At 31.9% G+C, this 17,820-nt stretch overlaps 1 protein-coding gene across 33 annotated transcripts in view; it reads left to right on the top strand.

The window, feature by feature from the left end:
* Positions 1-17,820, top strand: part of LOC145295993 (transmembrane and coiled-coil domains protein 1-like) — a 436,429-nt gene that overhangs the window by 85,198 nt on the left and 333,411 nt on the right. The gene's annotated exons all lie outside the window — the stretch shown is intronic.

Raw genomic sequence — 17,820 nt, 5'->3', positions numbered from 1 at the left:
ATCTCATATCTCCTCTCTCTCATTCATCCTCTCTCTCCATCTCTCATTCTCTCTTTCTCTCTCTCTCTCTCTGCATAAATGTTCATGTAGACAGATTGTCCAACGTACTAGTCTTCCATTTAAAAATTAAAATATATCAGATTTGCATTGAATTTGATCCATAGTCAGTTAAACATTTTCTTTTTAAAATTAAGTCTGAAATTTTAGACATTTTTTACAATTAAAATGGTGGAATGAATTTTAATTAAAATTTGAATAAAGATTCTAGACATAGGTTTAGTATCGTTGTTGTTTAAATTTTTTTAATGGGGCATAACCTGCACTAAATGGCAATGTGCTTAATAAAAAAAAAATAAGTGTTGAAAAATTGCTTTGCATGAGGAATTAATTTTCTCTGCCCTGATAGGGATGAAATTAATTTTATAGTGTATGTGTATATATATATATATATATATATATATATATATATATATATATATATATATATATATATAATGTCTCATAATATCCTCTTTAATATAAATAGTTAATCCTTTTTTTTTTTCTTTTGATGTGAGCAGCAATCCTATGTATTTACATTGTCACAAATTGTGACCTGATACTTAAAAATGAGATTATCTTAACCTTCCTCAAGTGACAATTATTTTAAGCCTCCTATTTGCTCATGTGAGAAAAGAACTTCTAACCTTTGTTTTTGTGACATGTGATATGCAGAGCTTTTAACATCACATGCTCAAAAACTGACTAGGAGATCCATAGTAGACAAGCATTGTTTTCTTTCACGCTATCTTTTTTTTTTTTTTCCAGATCTAAATAGCCTATATTTAGCTGTTGATCAGCTATGAAGTTAATACTCCAAAATAACTACAAAAAAAAAAAAAAACAAACCCTCTCCTTTAAATGTGTTTTTGTCCCTGTCAGTTTTGTTTTCAAAATTATATTTAAAAAAAAAAATTAGAATTCGGTGGCGAATGAAAAAGCTGAATATGTATTCAATTGCTCATGAATTGATATGAAACTTCATGTAACAACTTGTAAGTTAAGGAGTGCAGTTTATTACCTTCACAAAAGTAGTTTATATTTGTCATATTTGTTTACAGCCTAGCATCCACATTGTCATTAAACTTGACAAAAATGTCAGTCATTGTTTTTAACTTACAACGGATTTACTTGTGGAATATCTAGGTCAAAGGTAAAAAGTAAAATTAATTTTTGTTTTGTAAAGATTCTCTACTCGACCCATATTGTAGCCAATGAAGTTCTACATTTTATATGACCTTGATTGTAAAAGTTTGGTAATAATTTCAATTTTGATGGAATTTCAATTTCTGTGTTTTCAAAATTTGGTGTATAGATCTGATAGTCTTTGATAACAATAACTACCATGCAGAATTTCAGTCTGATCAGGTAAATAATTATCAAGATTTCCATGACATAACTTTAAGAATACTTCATACAATATAAAGACGATGATATGAAGCCTATATAAGACTTTGGCACATCTTTATGTTGTTAGTCTAATCACTGACTTGTGTTCTTGTTTAACTTGTGTCTGAAATATGTAATTAAAATGGAAAGTGGCACATCATTAGCACATTGAAATAAACGCATATCAAAATGGTGGTAAGTTCAATTAATTTTATTTTGCAGTAAGAGTGAAATAAGTGGGTAGATTAGAGTCCCATGCTATTTAAATAGGGCAACTTGGTTTTGAAAGAAAACTTGATCCTCAATCTAGGTGAAAATAAAGTAGATTGAACTCTTTAACTTTTGTTAGCAATTGGTCTAACAGACGCTAAATTCCAATTTAAAAACAGTATATTTAGCTGTGGTGCTGCAATTGAAAGCACTTCAATGCTTTCAATCGTAGCACCGCAGCTTAGTTTGTCAAAACCAAGAAAAACAACAAGTCCAGCTCTCTATCCGATCATTTAATTTTTCACCCTGTCTCGGTTGAAATGTCAAGAAGGCTCCTCAGTCCTGATACTTTACAGGTCATACGAGACATTGAATGGATGATAGACTCTTATATAAATGAGTCCTGAGAGACTGCTTGGATGGTTCCAGTGTATCTCTTTAGCTATTATTCCAGACAACGCCATGTCTATTACTATCTCACAACATCTTGAAGAAAACAAAAGATTATTCTAATATGGAGGGAAGTGAACAGGAACTTATTGAACTAAAGATTTTTTTATCATCCTATAAAAATCATTTTGTTAGTCTTAAACTGGATTTGTTGTGTTGAAATAAAAATTATTTGTATGACCACAGCATTTTATGAAAGATTCAACAAGAACAAAACGTGTAAATATTGGAAGATACATAGTCACTTGGGATAGGTTAAAATGATCTGAAATAATTGCAAAACAATTTTTGTCATTATGTTATTAAGTTGAGAGGAAAGCATAATTGAAGTTTATTATATGACTGACTCATACATTCCGTTTTGTCTTTGCCATGCTATTCAGTATTGCTTCTCTATACTAGCAGGAAGACCCAACCATGACCTTCTTTTATTGGAGTTTTTTTGATTATCAGTACTTATCGGAGACATTCCGATACAAAATCTATTTAAAAACACTGTTAGGCACTTGAACTACTTTCTATGAAATTTAAAAAAAATCGACCCAGCCGTTTCGTTCATCTTCTGTATTCCGTATCATTACAATTTATTCTTCTAGAATTTAATCCAAAATGGACCAATTTCTGGAGCCACAGTGTTTCGATGGTAACCCTTTAGCACCTGATTCCACAGACTATTGGACACATTGGCTGTTACATTCACAACTTCCTGAGGTCAATTGACTGTCCACCAACTAGACTTTCTTAACAATTACATCTCCCATCTGGTGCACAAATTAATAGCAAATTGTGACCTATGAAATTGAATCAGCCATCGCTAAACTTTTCGTAAAGCCCTCTAACATCGTTCATTCTCGATATCTTTTGGCAACCTCTAGGCAGGAGCTAGATTCGCTTACTGTGGATTGTTACTTTGAGGCCAAAGAACATCATGACCAAGCAGTTTGTGATGCCCTCATAACAGGCATTCACTCTCATACAATTTGGCTCTTAGAAAGGACATTCAATTTGAAAGACACTTTCAACTTAGCTCGTTCTCTAGAAACAGCACAGAAACAAGGCAAGTCTTCTATCATACACTACTGCCGAACCATCAGTGACTTGTGAGGTTTCTCATACTTAGGAAAATGTTTCGGCTGCAGCGGGGGAAAACATCTTTCTTCTGTGGTAATCAACGACCTCCACAAATTAAATGCCCCGCTGTGATGTAGTTTGTAGAAGCTGTGGCAAGAGGGAACATTTCCAACTAGTCTGCCAATCAAATCACTCCCCTAAGAAGGTGAATTCTGCTTGTGAAGCATCAATCACATTTGTTGTAACCGCTGCATCATCTGATTGTCTATCGAAAGCTATAATTAAACTTTCAGTGAATGGAATAATTCTGGAGGCTCTTGTGGATACTGGTAGCTCAAAAAGCTATATATGTCATAGAACATCATCCATAAGTACAACTGGTCGACACAAACTTCTCGCAGGAAAATATCAATGGCATCCACAGCCTTATCAAGCAGTTCATTAGGTCACTGCTATACGACGTTAGCATATAAAGGGTTTACCTACCCGCATTTCAAACTTTCAGTCCTTTCTTCTCTTTACTCAAACATCTTTCTTGGCCAAGACTTTCTCAAACTACACTCAAAGGCAGAAATAACCTTTGGGCTTCACAAAGATCTCTTCTCTGTATGTGCCGTAATGGTGTCCTGTCTTGTTTCTCCACTACTATTCGAACATTTATCACCTGGTTACAAGCCTATTGCTACAAAATCCATAAGACACTCACTGATCCATCAGCAGTTTATACAATCCAAAATTCATGATCTTCTAAAAAACATTGTTATCGAACCCTCTCACTCTCCCTGGAGAGCACAGGTTCTAGTAACCACTAATGATCAACAAAAAAGGCATCTTCTCATTGACTATAGTCAGACTATCAACTAGTTCACATATGTTGATGCTTATCCTTTACCAAGAATTGATGAACTAGTCCAAAAAATTACTCACTACCCTGGACTTGCAGAATGCGTATCATCAAATACCAATACAAGAAGAGAAATTCAATTGATCCCAACATACCCCTTACCATAAAAAATGATGCTTCACCGTCGCCCTGGTTGCCCTCTCAATCAAAACGGCTGCCCGGTTTCTTTCTTTTCCCAATCTCTTTTAGTCAGCGAGCAACATTATTCTTCGGTCAAAAAAAGCAACACATGCCATCAAAGCAGTATATAGTGTCACTACCTTATCAGTTCTGCCTTTAAATTCATTACTGACCAATGCTCCATAGCTTTCATGTATGACCTGAAATACTCAAGCAAAATATAGAATGAGAAGGTAGAACACTGAAGAATCTAACTATAATCGAATTGTACATTTGATGTAATATACCATCCCGGGAAAGATAATGCAGCCGCATATATAGTTTTTTGAGCAGTTGCTCCTTGACTAATTCACCCAATCAATCAATTCTATGAGACCTACACGTTTTGTTGTGTAATCCAGTTTTCACACGAATGTCGGATCTTATACGTCTGCATAACCTCCCTTACTCCATCAAGAATGTTCAACAAACTATTGGGAAGTGTTCCGTCTGTGCAGAATTAAAACCATAATTTTTTCATCTCTCTAATTTTAAGCTTGTCAAAGTGACACAACCATTTGAACGCTTAAGTGTTGACTTTAAAGGTCCCTTGGCATCTAATAGTTTAAACAAATATTAACAATTATTGACAAATATTCATGCTTCCCCTTTGCCTTTCCTTGTCAAGATATGTCCTCACAGTCATAAATTGTTTGTTTCGGTCAACTATTTTCACTGTTTGGCATGCCTTCCTTTATTCACTGACAGAGGTCCATCATTCCTTTTTTGGCATAGAAAGGGAATAACAATGAGCTGCACAACCGCCTATAACCCGCAGGGAAATGGCCAGGCAGAATGACTAAATGCCACGTTATGGAAAGCGATATTGCTGGCATTGAGGTCGCGAATACTGCCAATTTCTCATTGGGAATTGTTTTTGCGCAATGCCTTGCACCCCATTCGTTTGTTATTGTGTACTGCCACTAAAACTACACCTCACTAATGAATATTCCAATGTAATCAGAAATCAACATCTGGTACCTCTCTTTCCAGTTGGTTTTTTAATCCAGGTCTGGTCCTGATGAAACATAATGTACGGTCATCTAAGTATGAACCCTTTGTTGACAAAGTTGAGTTTCTAGAATGCAACCCTCAATACGCCCATGTTAGACTTCCAACTGGAAGGGAGGAAACAGTGTCGCTGCTTCAATTTGCCACAAAACCACAAAATGTAGCACCTAATACTAATAACTCTGTTATCTCACCAGAGACTCCATCTCTACAACCGGATGTCTCGTTTGAATAAGGTGTATCCAAAGAACATTGTGAAACCTCACAGGCTGATACAACGCTTGATAAGAACCTATCAGAGCTCATTCTTAGACAACAACGCGTCCATCCCTATCATCAAAGAAACATAGATACTTGAACCTTTGTATATCATTTTATAGCTCCTTCCTGAATTCTGTCTACTCGGAGTGAATGCCATATTAGCATTGTTACTTTGTGTAAAATCATAGCAAGTTTTCATTCTTCTATTTCAGTATGTATAACTGTGATTCTGGAGGAGTAAAGCCTTATTAACTGGTTTTCTTTCAATTTCCGTGTTCCGAATCATTACAGGGAACATCTGAGCTCCACCGTCTCCCCTCTTTTTGTTGGAAACAATTCTAAGAGTGTACTGAAATGTGGAAATCATGAAAGACAGACATTTTTCTTTAAAACAATTTACTGTAGTTTTGCAGTAAATCTGATCATTAGAAGTGTACATTTGTGCAATTTCATACATATGTATTGGATCATCTATTTTCATACATTAAATGTATATCTGTAACATATAAACATGAACATTACACTTATGTTTTAGCATATAAAGGGTTTACCTACCCGCATTTCAAACTTTCAGTCCTTTCTTCTCTTTACTCAAACATCTTTCTTGGCCAAGACTGTCTCAAACTACACTCAAAGGCAGAAATAACCTTTGGGCTTCACAAAGATCTCTTCTCTGTATGTGCCGTAATGGTGTCCTGTCTTGTTTCTCCACTACTATTCGAACATTTATCACCTGGTTACAAGCCTATTGCTACAAAATCCATAAGACACTCACTGATCCATCAGTAGTTTATACAATCCAAAATTCATGATCTTCTAAAAAACATTGTTATCGAACCCTCTCGCTCTCCCTGAAGAGCACAGGTTCTAGTAACCACTAATGATCAACAAAAAAGGCATCTTCTCATTGACTAGTTCACATATGTTGATGCTTATCCTTTACCAAGAATTGATGAACTAGTCCAAAAAATTACTCACTACCCTGGACTTGCAGAATGCGTATCATCAAATACCAATACAAGAAGAGAAATTCAATTGATCCCAACATACCCCTTACCATAAAAAATGATGCTTCACCGTCGCCCTGGTTGCCCTCTCAATCAAAACGGCTGCCCGGTTTCTTTCTTTTCCCAATCTCTTTTAGTCAGCGAGCAACATTATTCTTCGGTCAAAAAAAGCAACACATGCCATCAAAGCAGTATATAGTGTCACTACCTTATCAGTTCCGCCTTTAAATTCATTACTGACCAATGCTTCATATATACTTTTTTAGCCGCATATATACTTTTTTGAGCAGTTGCTCCTTGACTAATTCACCCAATCAATCAATTCTATGAGACCTACACGTTTTGTTGTGTAATCCAGTTTTCACACGAATGTCACATCTTGTACGTCTGCATAACCTCCCTTACTCCATCAAGGATGTTCAACAAACTATTGGGAAGTGTTCCGTCTGTGCAGAATTAAAACCACAATTTTTTCATCCCTCTAATTATAAGCTTGTCAAAGTGACACAACCATTTGAACGCTTAAGTGTTGACTTTAAAGGTCCCTTGGCATCTAATAGTTTAAACAAATATTAACAATTATCGACGAATATTCATGCTTCCCCTTTGCCTTTCCTTGTCAAGATATGTCCTCACAGTCATAAATTGTTCGTTTCGGTCAACTATTTTCACTGTTTGGCATGCCTTCCTTTATTCACTGACAGAGGTCCATCATTCCTTTTAACAGAACTAACAAATTTTTGGCATAGAAAGGGAATAACAATGAGCTGCACAACCGCCTATAACCCGCAGGGAAATGGCCAAGCAGAATGACTAAATGCCACGTTATGGAAAGCGATATTGCTGGCATTGAGGTCGCGAATATTGCCAATTTCTCATTGGGAATTGTTTTTGCGCAATGCCTTGCATTCCATTTGTTTGTTATTGTGTACTGCCACTAACGCTACACCTCACAAGTGAATATTCCAGTGTAATCGGAAATCAACATCTGGTACGTCTCTTTCCTGTTGATTTTTGAATTCAGGTCTGGTCCTGATGAAACATAACGTACGGTCATCTAAGTATGAACCCTTTGTTGACAAAGTTGATTTTCTCGAATGCAACCCTCAATACACCCATGTTAGACTTCCAACTGGAAGGGAGGAAACAGTGTCGCTGCTTCAATTTGCCACAAAATGTAGCACCTAATACTAATAACTCTATTATCTCACCAGAGACTCCATCTCTACAACCGGATGCCTCGTTTGAATAAGGTGTATCCAAAGAACATTGCGAAACCTCACAGGCTGATACAACGCTTGATAAGAACCTATCAGAGCTCGTTCTTAGGGATGGACGCGTTGTTGTCTATCATCAAAGAAACATAGATACTTGAACCTTTGTATATCATTTTATAACTCCTTCCTGAATTCTGTCTACTCCGAGTGAATGTCATATTAGCAAGTTTTCGTTCTTCTATTTCAGTATGTATAACTGTGATTCTGGAGGAGTAAAACCTTATTAACTGGTTTTCTTTCAATTTCCGTGTTCCGAATCATTACAGGGAACATCTGAGCTCCACCGTCTCCCCTCTTTTTGTTGGAAACAATTCTAAGAGTGTACTGAAATGTGGAAATCATGAAAGACAGACATTTTTCTTTAAAACAATTTACTGTAGTTTTGCAGTAAATCTGATCATTAGAAGTGTACATTTGTGCAATTTCATACATATGTATTGGATCATCTATTTTCATACATTAAATGTATATCTGTAACATATAAACATGAACATTACACTTATGTTTTATTATGGATTTTTTAACATGTATCATTTCACTATATATTTATCAAGTTATCATCTATTATACATTTAAACTATATCTGTATTACCCGTGTGTCTGTATTACCATTGAATCCTATTTAGATTAGAATTGAGATTGTTGTGGTTGAAAGTACTCTTTAGGTTCTTTCATACATACATGATTGTGTTGTTCAGTTGACACTTTTTATGAGTAACATAAGATTCTCTTACTCTCATGGAGGCGATATTTCACAAGAGCAAAAAGAACCTCATCTTCTTAATTGAACCTACATATATAAATGCTTTTAAATGTAAGTTCTATTTTTGTTTATTTATTTATTTTATTATTTTTTTTTATGATACGGCTTTAGCCTTTTCTTGCGATTGTAATCATAGAATTCAAGGTATATAACTGTGTTTTGTTTGTCTAAGTGATGATTAAACAGTCTGTTAAGAATTGGATTTTAAAAAGATTGGAATCTAACTTTAATCTAAAAACAGAACAGACATCACACTTTGATCTAAAGACTAGGAAGTTACTTCATGTGTAATTTTGCTTCAGTGGGAGGCGGCAAGTAAATATACTCAAAGTCTGGTCTTCTGAATAACAAACAAAAAACTACTTAAAACAAAGAAAATCTCTTATGTCTCAGTAAATGCGTTATTGGTCACTTCCTAATATCAGACATTATAAATATTATCAGTTCAATTTTGAGCATCTATTAGACAAAATCTGTGTGCAACCAATTTCAAGTGTTATTAGGCAATAAACAATATTGCAATTCAGTAGATTATATATATGTATGTATGTATGAGTGTGACAGGCTTAAAGAGCTATATCTGCACCCCTCACTGGGAAATTGCACACCTATCACATCGATACACAAAACGTTTATATATATATATATATATATATATATATATATATATATATATATATATATATATATATATATAGGATTGTTTATTTATTTTTTTATAAGCGATTCTGTGGTATTTTTTTTCACTCTCTGAGTGCTTTAAAGGGAGAGGTTATCTGCCCTTTGTTTATATTCTGGTCACTCCCACATTTTTGGAACATATTATTTGTAATTAATTTATTATTTAAATATTTTGTACATGCATAAAATTAGATTACTTAATTTTATGCACATAGAAAATATTTAAATATTTAAATAATAAATTATATATTAACATCTTGCATATCAATGTGATATTAGTGAAAGATTACTCGGTGAGAGGCGCAGATATGGCTTTTTAAGCCTGTTAGGTTGGTACAAAATTATAATCTATTCATTTATCAGTTCCAAGAATTCAACATTGACAAAAGTATATGCATACGATTATATATATCTATCTATACTCCTATAAATTTTTTTTTTTTGTGTATTGATATTCGTATTAAAGACCCTTTTTTTCTATTTATTTAAAAAGAAAATACAGTTTTGTTATATATGGATTGTGGAATTGCATTCATCTGCAAAAGATCTAGGTAATTTGCATATTTCTTTTAAACATTCATTTTAATTAATTCCCTATTAGTTTTTTCGGTTTTCTTTATGGGATGATCATCTTTAGTTAACTATTATGTAACTATTACTATATTCATGCAGATATTCTACATAATTTATATTTGCGTAAAAAGCTTATAGTAAACACAAACCTCTTTCTACATATATTTGTGTATGCATATATGTATATTTGTTTACAAAATTTTGCCTACTAAACTCCTATCAGTTTTTGGTCTACAGACATGAAACTTAATATATAGGTTGTCCAAACTAAGACTTTATATTTGGGTTTTAGCCTAGGAAAATTGGTGCAAAAGTGTGAAACTTAAGAAAAAATGGAATTTGCCAGTTGAAGTTCGAACAACGGCATTACGACTGTGCATGTGTAACATAATAGCTATTGGTTCATGTTTTAATTTTTAGCCTTGCAAAAAACGTCTTCATAGCTCAGACATTAGTATCAAAGGAAAAAGTAAATTGTAAGCTAAACATTTTGGTTTCGATTCTCAGTGGTGGTGCACAAGTCATTTTTTTTTTTTTTTTTTTAACTTTTTAAATCATTACTATATATTTGGTCAAATAAAATATAATAAATATGAAATCTGCACTAATCAGAATATTATATTTAAGCATATTTTACAATCGGGCAATGCCAGGCGGCATGCTAGTTATATATTAGTGTTGGGACGATTCCTAAATTTTTTCCGATTCTAGGAAAATGTTGATCAATGATTCCGATACAAGTCCGATTCCGATTCCCATGGAATTGTTGTTTTGAAATATACCATTATATAATCGAAAGTTTTTGTGTGGCGAAAAAAGTAAAAAAACAATTGAGGGAATTTTGAAAACGATTTGATTTTTTTCATAAAATTTCTTTCATTGAAGGTAAAAGTTAAAACAAATATTTTAACCATGAATTAAACATGCACCATGAAATTAATAACAATGAATTTCAGGAGTTATTTTATATATTAAAAAATATTAAAAAAAAAAAAGTAAGTCATGATTAATTCAACAAGAATACAATAACACCAAATTTCAAGGGGAATAACGTGTTTTGTTTATCTTTTGATATTCATTTTTTTTGTTTTTATTTTCTCTTTATCTTCGATAACTCTTTAAAATTAAACATTTTTTTTTGCAGGAACAATCGCTAACTGATTTTTATTCCACTTTCTAGAATATTCTTATTTTTAAATGAAATTTAAAAATAACTAAATCTTTGATTAAATTTTTAGCCTTTTATATTCAATCGTCTCAAATTATTCCTATTTATTTATTTAACTTTTTAAAACATATTTTTAACAATAATAATGTTATTTTTTAAATCTAAATAAATTGGCTTATTTCTATATTTATTTTTATTATATAATTATATATGTATCGTCTTTTAATGTTTTTCTTATTTAATATCTTAATTTCCCTCTTTATTTCTATATAAAAAAGTAAATTTTTGGTAATTGTTTATTTCTATTGTTAAATAAAAGTCATTTATTGAACTTTCAAAATCGCCTCTGCCTTAATGCTGTTTCTGACAACCTTTTTATTTTTTGTTAGGGGTTAGGAAACATTTACCTATGCTCACATCACGACTGTGATACCAGGTATCGGTGAATGTCGACCAAGCTCCTACAGTCCTTTAGTTGAATGGCTCTGAGTGACTAGGTAGTTTGCAAAGTTAGGGTTGAAAGGATTTTTTTTTTAAAAGTTAAACTTTTTTCCTTTTTTAATAAATTTTTCAAATTTTGTTGTTTTTGTTGTGTAAATAAGTTCCAAAAGAAATGTTTAATTACTTCATTTGCAGAATATTTTAATGAAATGTAAATGTCTAAAAGAAAAAAAATTAAATTCACTTACCACATTTATTTAACAGATAGCAAAATGATTGTTTTCTTTTGTAGTTTTCGAAAAATCTTAAGCGGAACTGTCATAATAATGTAATTCTAACATAGCATAATATGTAGTTCTTAGGTTTTTGTTTTTGGATACTTCAAAAAGGCCGAATGACTGTCAAAGTTTTGCGAACTGATACCACGTGATCAGTTTCACTTTAGTTTTAGAAATATTTCCTGAAACAGACTTCGTTCAGAAAATAGAAAGTACATTCTATTAAATCTTTTATTGTCTAAATAATTTGACTTCGCTTGTTTATTTTTTTTAAATATAAAGGTTGACAAGACATTTTTCATTTACTAATGAGATTTTTCATTTATTTACTAATGGAAGAGTGTCGGTAAAAAAAAAAAAAGATAAAACTTGCCAAAAGATAAGCCCCCCCCCCCCTTTTTTTTAGTCACCAGTTGGAAAAGCCACTGATTTTTAACATGATTTACTCTCAATGAGAGCACTGAAAATCTTTTTGTCCCTAAGGGTTAAGTATTCATCAATTTTTTTCATGGACTTGACTTAAGCTGTTTCATGCATAAATAAACTTCGCTCACAAATGGAAACGATGTTACCTCACGGTCCCTAAAATTTCGCAACAGTGCAAACAGATAACTAATCATGGGCCTCGAAGTTTCGAAACAGGCAGACAGCGTCTATGTATGTGATGGAATAAGAAAACTCATTAAGATAAATAAAGATTACCTTTAAAGTAGTTAATAAAATTTTTGTATATCATATTAAATATGTTATGAAAAGTTCTATGACGTTTTTATCATAAATTTTTGACAGCATTAATCTCACTTCAAACAAACAGTGTAACTTAAAAATATAACAGAATCGTAATGAAAGAATCGTAAATCTAAGGCGTTTTTAACTATGCGATTCCGATTCCTCCCAAAGTACACGATTCTTACGATTAACGATTCGGATTCCGATTAATCGTCCCACCACTATTATATATATTAGCAGAAAGATCTGACTTTGCTTAAGATTGAATGAGGATGACTACTATTTACTTATATGTGTATGAGTGTGTGTTTTCTTAATTTTATTTTCTGTTTAAATAAGTGTTGATTTTCCTAGCTCATAATTTTTAATAGGCAATTTGAATATAAAAAGGTATATGTGCTCAACATATTTGGAACTTGGACAGTAATCCCTTATATCTCTGTAATGGTGGGAATTATTAGTCAATGCCTTTTGTAGGTACTGTTATAAGTTCAACAATCAATATTAGATAATATTGTTCAATCCATTCCAAGTATTAATAGACAGTAGACATTATTGCAATTCAGGAGGTTTTTGTGGCTGGCCAATTTCTCTTATGCACTTGAATTAATATTTTATTTTAGCCATATATACGCGCATAGATGTTTTTTTTTTATTATGGGTATGTTTATCTGCTCAATAAAGAACCTGACGCCTCATAACGGTTGCTTGTATTCAACTTTTGCAGTTCTCAAACGATTTTTTCTCAGTTCTTAAAATAAAGGAAACCTCTATAATACATTATATGTTGATTTATTATCATCCACGCTTTTGTCTTGCATGACTCATCATGGCTATATAAAATATAGATTATGGCCAGACATTTTAATTATTTTATTTTTGTTAGATACAGTACAAGGCTTTGAACTTTTTTGTGTTATCCACTTAGATAACGCTGGGTATTCCTGTCATATATATATACTAGCTGATGTACTTGCCATTGCCCGGTATTAAACGTAACATTAAATTCCTTTAAAAAATAATGCAGTGAAAAAAACAACAAAAAAAAAAAATGGAAAGAAACTGAGACATGTGCATTTGAATATTGTTTTTTTTTTTATTTTATTAAACAGTTCATTTCTTGTAAGTAAAAAAAAATACCTGAGCTAAGATCAAAACCTAAAAACAATGAGTCAAGTACGATAACCATTAGGCAAGCTTGACACGATCATTGAAAAGTGTTTTCAAACCTACTTACTCTTAGCATAAGTAATCTGTCATGTGAACGATTCATACATGCGCATTTGTGAAACAAGTGGCAGATAATCTGATAACACCTCATGTACCAATTTTTCAATTTTGACCTCTTAGCAGCCCTTTTTTCAGATGAAAACGGATTAAAAAGTTTCCATATGTCTGAATACTCTATATATTAAATTTCAAGCCTGTAGATAAAAAAATCGTTAAGTATATAGGTTGAGAAGTGCTCTTACACACATTCTCATTTTTGTAGATATATTAGAAGAATACAGGATTTGTAACTACTATAAATACTGCTGTTTGTAATTAAAGCAATGAAATTTCTTCTGTCCTTGAATTAAAATATATGCGATTATGAAGCTTACTTGCTATTCAAATAAACTGCATATTCTTAAATGAATAATTTGTGGTTATTTTTTATTTAATTTTTTTTTTACTTTTATAAGAGCAAGTTTTGTATGTGCATTCAATGATTGAAACAACTTATTAGTATTTGGGGGGGGTATCTTGAAAGCAAAAGAAAAGAGTTTATGTGTCGAGATCTGGATGTGTTTTAAATAAACATTTATTTAAAAAATTGCCAACTCTCGACATTTTCTATCTCTAGAGGTGGGAAGTCTTCTGAAAGAAAAGATTTTATTTTACAGCCGCTTTTGTTTTATCAATAAGAAATGACTTTGACGATTGAAAAATTACTAATTTCAACTTTGTACTTAAGAGGTGTAAAATCTGCTGAGAAAAATCTGACTCCCAAGTCTCTTTAAAAAAAAACAAGATACCTGTAAAAATTGCTTTGTCTGCAACTTTGGATCGATGTATCATTGCAACAGGACAACTTTCTATTGAAATGAACAGGAAAAAAAATCTGTTCTTTCTAAAGAACGTATAGTTGTTTGCCTTTGTTGTTTTTAATTACTTTTTCTAACACTTCATTAAGTAACCAGTTTTGTTGGTGTTGGTACTATCACACGTTTGTGATTAGAGTATTAATAAGCTAGCAACAGGTACCTGTCAACATCGCTTTTCTCAAACCTTCCTTTGCTGCATGTCAATCCAAATGAAAAAAATATATTCATTTTAAATCTTGATGAAATAAAAACACTTTAGAATGAAAACAATTATAAACAAATAGATTATTCAGATTCTGATGATCGTCATCAATATTTGCTATGAAATAATGAGAATGCTATAGTAATATTTGCTATGAAATAATGAGAATGCTATAGTAATATTTGCTATGAAATGATTAGAATGATATAGTAATATTTGCTATGAAATGATTAGAATGATATAGTAATATTTGCTATGAAATAGAATGATATAGTAATATTTGCTATGAAATAGAATGATATAGTAATATTTGCTATGAATTAGAATGATATAGTAATATTTGCTATGAAATAATTAGAATGATATAGTAATATTTGCTATGAAATAATTAGAATGCTATAGTAATATTTGCTATGAAATAATTAGAATGATATAGTAATATTTGCTATGAAATAATTAGAATGCTATAGTAATATTTGCTATGAAATAATTAGAATGATATAGTAATATTTGCTATGAAATAATTAGAATGCTATAGTAATATTTGCTATGAAATAATTAGAATGATATAGTAATATTTGCTATGAAATAATTAGAATGATATTGTAATATTTGCTATGAAATAATTAGAATGATATTGTAATATTTGCTATGAAATAATTAGAAATTAGAATGATATTGTAATATTTGCTATGAAATAATTAGAATGATATTGTAATATTTGCTATGAAATAATTAGAATGATATTGTAATATTTGCTATGAAATAATTAGAATGCTATAGTAAAAAAACAAAACAAAACAATTTTCTAGTTAGATTTACAACTTGAAAGTCGACACAAAATATAAAAACTGTAGGCAGGCACTTTACTGTCACCATGGTGACGGCTTTATCCATGCTGTCAGCCAGTGATCAAATTAAACTATTTTGTCTTTTTAGCCTGCTTAAACGTTTTAAGTTCAGCATAGAGATGCAAAATGAAAAATCTATTTTACATCTACACAAATATCTAAAATGAAGAAAGAAACAAAAGAAAAAAGAATATAGACCTTAATTTAACTTTTATGTTTCTTTTTCTTACTTAACATTATTATAACGATGTTTGATTATAATGTTGTTAATAATAGAAAATATTAAACTAGAAAGAGAACACTAAAAATGTCTGAATATTTCTTTTTAATTAAATTTATGTGATTAAAAATCTGCAGTTAGTTTAGCTAAACCATTTAACTATGATGCCATGACACCCACAACGTTGCTTCAAAAAGTTCCTTGCTTAGTCCCACTATGAAGCTCAGTAGATTAAATACCTAAAAATGTAGAACATATATTTAATTTGATCAGGAAGAGATTCCAGATACTTAATTTTTTCTTTATTCTTTTTAACTAAGTAGAGATGTGAAAATACATGGTATATAGTACCCAAATGTGAGTTTACTCCACTTGGTAGATATTGGTGAACTGATGCCAGTTTCAAATAGGATCAACAGGTCAGATTTGGTCTCCTACAATGAGTTTTAACTTCTGAAAAGTTTGAATGCAGACATCTTGGAAAACGAAACCTGGTAGAAGATGTCCACATTGAGAATTGAGGATCTGAGTTTGTACTTGTTTTGTTTTTGTACTTTTTCATTATAGAATTTTGGGAAATGTGGAAGAGGTGGGTTGATAAGTTGAGATTAGAACCTAAAAAGATGCCTATATGGGCAATCTTGGTAAACGATTGAAGAAAGAAAAACTGCAGCCGATCTCATTAATGTGGCATTGAGAAACCCCATTGTGGAAGCTATTATATGGTTCAGATTCCATTCACCAAATGGCAATACATCAGTTACAGCATTCTGCATCTGATAGGACAGCCTCCTTAATTCTTAAACTATCAGGTGGATAACCTCAAACCTGATGAAATATTTACTTCCAACACTCTTATTAGTGACAAGGCAACAAACAAAGAAAGAAAACCGTATACTCAAAACGTTATTCACATACTACTCACAATGAAACAACTACTAACCCATGGAACAGCAATTTTTGCCCCTTTTGGCAGAAAAATTATTTTATAGTATTTAAAAACTAAGGGACAAAGTAGGGGAAATGAAAGTTGTTTGGCCGCAAAAAAATTACATCCATGGTCCACTTTCTACTCGACATCAGTGAGGGTGTACATGTAGTAGCCATGTTGTATACTTATACAATTCGCACAGCATGCCTTCCTTCTACAGAATCTAGTTTCAGTGGCAAAATGACTAACGTCACAATATAGAATGCAAGTTTTACATCAGTTTCTTTCTAGATAGATGATCTGACAAGATGTACAGGTTATAGTCAATACAGTTGACGATTTCATACAACTGCTTTTAGAAAAGAAACCTCATTTCTCATCAGATTACCAAAGTTAAGCAACATTAAGTCTGTCAGCGAGTATAATATTTAGATGGATGATTATCTGGGAATACCAAATTCCATAAATGAAAATTTTTTTTTTTTTTTTTTTTTTTTTCTTCAATCACTTTCTCTTATATGTTTGGAAACAGATATGCAGCCATTTCTTCTCCTCCTAGCTATAGATAGAATAGACACTTAACTAGTTTATGAGAAGGAAAATTCTAAAATAATATCAGTCTTCTTCACTTATCTATGCAGCTTGTTGCCCAGAGATAAAATTAAATTGTAACATAATTCTACCTTAACTCTCTGCCTAGGTAGTTCAGGTGTATCGGTGGAAATGTATCCGAACAACAACTATCAAAGAGAACTTGGCTGAGCACTCAGGTTTACAAATGGTTAGCCTTCGATGGTGAAATCTCGATTGGTTAGCTATTTGCCAGGACTGCTGTGCATAGATTAGAATGTAGTGCAGTAGAGGGAAAAAGCTGACATAGCCTGACTAGGTTGAACACCATTGTAACAATAACTTATCCTAACCAATTTTTTTTTTTTTTTTTTTTTTTTTTTTTTTTTTTTTTTAGATCATTTTGTATGTTTTCTTATCACTGGGCATAGGCAATGTTGGGGTAAGGAGAAATGCAGTTGGAAATTCCATAAGCTTTGCTTCATTATAAACTAACCCACTATCTATCCTTCATATGGGCTTAGCTGACACTTAAAATAATACCCCAT

This window comes from Euprymna scolopes, chromosome 16 (genome assembly GCF_053919585.1).
Source record: "Euprymna scolopes isolate OS-2025 chromosome 16, ASM5391958v1, whole genome shotgun sequence".
NCBI lineage: Eukaryota > Metazoa > Mollusca > Cephalopoda > Sepiida > Sepiolidae > Euprymna > Euprymna scolopes.
Note: the sequence above shows the minus strand (reverse complement) of the source record. Positions and strands in the feature narration are given on the sequence as shown.